The sequence below is a fragment of the Solanum verrucosum genome, unplaced genomic scaffold (genome assembly GCF_900185275.1).
Source record: "Solanum verrucosum unplaced genomic scaffold, falcon-dt-bn FXZP01000286.1, whole genome shotgun sequence".
Lineage (NCBI taxonomy): Eukaryota > Viridiplantae > Streptophyta > Magnoliopsida > Solanales > Solanaceae > Solanum > Solanum verrucosum.
This window is the reverse complement of record NW_026020376.1, coordinates 1,523,330-1,527,176: the sequence shown is the minus strand read 5'-3', so window position 1 is coordinate 1,527,176 and position 3,847 is coordinate 1,523,330. Positions and strand designations below refer to the sequence as shown.

General features: G+C 33.1%; 1 long non-coding RNA gene across 1 annotated transcript; it reads left to right on the top strand.

Moving 5' to 3' along the window:
* Positions 1-296: 296 nt before the first annotated feature.
* Positions 297-589, top strand: LOC125838461 (uncharacterized). Its single transcript, XR_007443565.1, has 2 exons — positions 297-433; positions 522-589. It is a non-coding gene; the product is annotated as an uncharacterized LOC125838461 (long non-coding RNA).
* The last annotated feature ends 3,258 nt before the right edge of the window (positions 590-3,847 follow it).

Below are 3,847 nucleotides of genomic sequence, written 5' to 3'. Positions count from 1 at the left end.
CTATCTACTCAAAGCAACTCAAGAGGTCATACAAACACAATTGATGTTGATTCTAGTAGTAACCACTCACGGACCCTTATTTTTATAAGTTCTGCAGGGTTAGTCCACTATTTTGCCTTTATCCTCATAAATTGTTTATACTTAAGTGTAGTTAAGTATAGTTAAGGTTCCTTGTTAAGCAACGCTAATTGATGGATCTGAAAAATTAGCAGCCTACTATAATCTGAGTATTCTTTTTGTTAGCACTCACATATATAATGTCTGATTTATAATAAAACTCCAACTAATGTCTTCAAATTTACACAGGTTGGAACCTTATATAATATGCTCTAGTTTCATAACCAACTCTTTCAGAAATGATGTTGATCCCAATGGAATCAATTGGAAAAGTGTTTCAAACGATGTAAGAGATGGTTATTTTGGAGAATTCAAGGTATTACTTTTCATCATAGATAAGTTTGAAAAGTGTATTCATACTTATAGATAGGATATTGATATATTACTTTCAAAATTTATTTCAGAAAAAATTCTATTGGGATGTTTCTACTAGTGAAAGTGAAGTGAAGAGACACTGGTTGGTCAAGGCGGCTATAAAATACAGAAATTTTATTTCTAAAATAAAAGGGGGAGGAGTTAGGCCAGGTTATGTACCCTAGCATGTTTGGGAAAGATGGACACAACTTTGGGGAAGTGATGAGTCTAAGAAAAAGTCAGAAACAAATGCAAAGAATCGTCGTGGCGGCCGTGAAGTTGCTGCTGGGACTCACACAAGTGGCTCGATCTCAATTGGACAGCATTGCAAGAAACTTGTAAGTATATATTTCACAAATTATATGAGTAACATCTTTAGGTTGTCTGATATATACATTTGTATCTAAATACACATTATGCAATATATATTTTTGTATCTAAAAAGTGATTTTTCTTTTGTAAAGGCTATTGAAACGGGTCGAGAATCAACACCAAACTAGTTACATTTGCATGTCCATACATATGGTCATGATGGTAAATCTTCTGTTGGCGAACACTCTCGAATTGTCCATGTAAGTCCAAAATTTTGAAACCTATCTGAATATATACATGTCATTTCTTATTAGAAGGGAAAACTTGGATGAAAATGAACAATAGTTTAGTTTCATGGTTGGATGTTCTTATCTTGCTGCTCAACTGATGTGTGGATTGTTTACATCTTGATCTTTGTAAGTCGTTCAGCTATTAGAAATTTCTGAGAGTGTTTCGACTTATTGTTAGACTCTAAATCAATGGTGTAATTTATTTGCTATTCATGTTGTTTTCTTCACTTTTGTCTCCTTGTAATCTTGATGATTTGGTTCGGTCTCGAGTTCGTTTCTGCTTAGTAAGGTCCTCTTATTTCACTGTTTTGGTTGGCTATGAAAGTTGTGGTTAAGTCATGAAGTCTGAAATTATTTTCTATAGGAAAACATAAATGGTCGTACATGCCCTATTATCCTACATTACAAGTTATTTTGTTCAAGATTGTTGTAACTAAGAAATTGAGTTTAAACGAGTCGAAAAGCTATCTGTTTCAAGCTTCTGAAGTATTTTTTTTGTGTTGTTATTCTTTGTTAAAGTTCCTCCCATTCTAACTAGGCTACTGTTTATTGTTTTCATCATCCTTACCATTAAGTCGAGATAAGACAAAGTTTTAGTGTTTACGTCTAAGTTAAGTTCGATTCAATGATATTTGGCTGCTTCTTTCTTCATGCTTCGACTTTGCTCTCCTTTCACTGCTCAACATTGCGTTTGAATCGAACTATAGTGTCTACATTGACCCCCCCCCCCTTTATTAAGGAACAATGAACTATGCTAACCACCACCACCACTACCACCCCATGTTACTAATGAACTATGCTAACCGTCTCGACTGATTGATCGGAATGAAAACTATTACTATTGAACTGCTAAAATGACATTTATTTAGGAATTTTGACCCATAATTGACATGATATGTGCTTGAACCTTAAGTTGTTAATCAAACTCCAGTTGAATAACTTTGTTTTGTGCGTGGACTGTGCCTCTTGTGACTTATCTTGGGGTTTTACTCTCTACAAGAAATGCACATATTAAATGCATATGGAATTAAAGGAACAATGTGTGAAATTAAAGTATTGAGGGAAAAATCAGAACAAACACAAGCTTGATTACTAAATAGATGTAGAATTATATTGAAGAAAAAAGGAAGGTGCAGAAACCAATCACATGCTCCTAGCTCTGCCAGGAGTTGTTTTGGGTGATTTGAACTTTGAAATGTCAACAAGGTCTCCTACGGGCATATGTATGCACTGCTTAATTTTGGTCTAATGTATACACTGCTGAAGTTTGGTTATTGTATACACCGCTGGTCTAATTGCAGGCTCAACATTTCAAGCCATATGTATTAAACAGTTCAACTTAAATATAGAATGATGAATGGCCTGCACATCTTTTTTCTTTGTTAATATAGAATGATGTATGTCTTCCTCATACAATCAAGTCAGTTACAATGCTGATGAATGGTCTGAGTTCCCCTTTCATCTATGTCCACATTTCGGACTTAGACTTCCTAATTAGTTATTAGTTCATTAGTTTGGGGTTGTAACCCTTCTCGTTTAGACTTTCGGTTCATTGTTAGATGTCTTGGTACATTGACTTTCAGGTTCTAGGCATTTAATTCTGCAATTCGTTTTTAGATCTTTTGGAAGTTTATGGAAACTTTAGTTTTAGCTATTTAAACTTGCTTCCGTATCTTTAAATGGTTGTCTTCGTATTAATTAGTTAGTATTAATGGTTCTTCCATTGGAGGGTTAGTGTGGGTGCCAATCACGACGGTGGGGTCGTGAAAGTTTCTTTTAACGTCTCAAAAAAAATGTATAACCACATTCTTAATTGAAACTCATTACTTATTTATTATTCTTTTGTTAAAAAATAAAATTAAAAATAAAACTTATCTTATCTAATGTTAGAGGCATTCTCATTTATTACGTTTTGGCCCAATTCACTTCTCATCCTAATCCCTAATTGTTATTAACTAAGCCTTGAATCAAATCTAACCCTCAGATCATTAATAAACATACTAGCGTAAGCACTTGCTACCATTTTTACATACAATCGAAACCCATAAGCGAGTATTTCAACAAGCAATTTAGTATATAAAGCAATATTACATAAAGAAAGGTTAAGAAAAATAAGAATTTCAAACTAGATGAAAAGAAAAACAACTAAAGTGATGCATCTCAAACGCGATAAGAATTTCCTTTTTAAGTTAACTTAGTTAACTTTGGTTTATTTTTATCTTGAAAGAAAAAACAAATAAAAAGGACAAACTAATCTAAGTTGATAACATGCAAGTAAAATATGTGATTAGTCCATTTATTTAAAATACCATGTTGGAAACTCATCTTTTAATCCCATTCTCATTTCAAAAATCTAAGCCAATATTCCATATCACCACTAAATGGAGAAGACAACATTTAGCAGTAACTAAACTTTAACATCATAAATAAACACCTAAACATAATATAGCTCACTGAAATTGATAAGTCAATTAATTACACTTTTAAGAGATAATTCCAAATAAAAATACGGCAAAAGTGAAAAGATAAATCGAAATGGAGCTTTAGTGAGCAACGAATTTTAAACACAGACTTCAAACTGAATTTGAAATCCACAAACATATACAAGAAACGTTTGATTTGTTCAAGAACCACAGACCAAAGTTAAAGTTCGACTAAAAATCTCACCACCGAGTCGTGAATATTGGTTGTTGTCGGCTATGAGTGTTGTGTTGTAGTATAGTTTTCTTCTTTCAACAAGTCATAAATCCGCAACTCAACTCGGTCTTTAACAA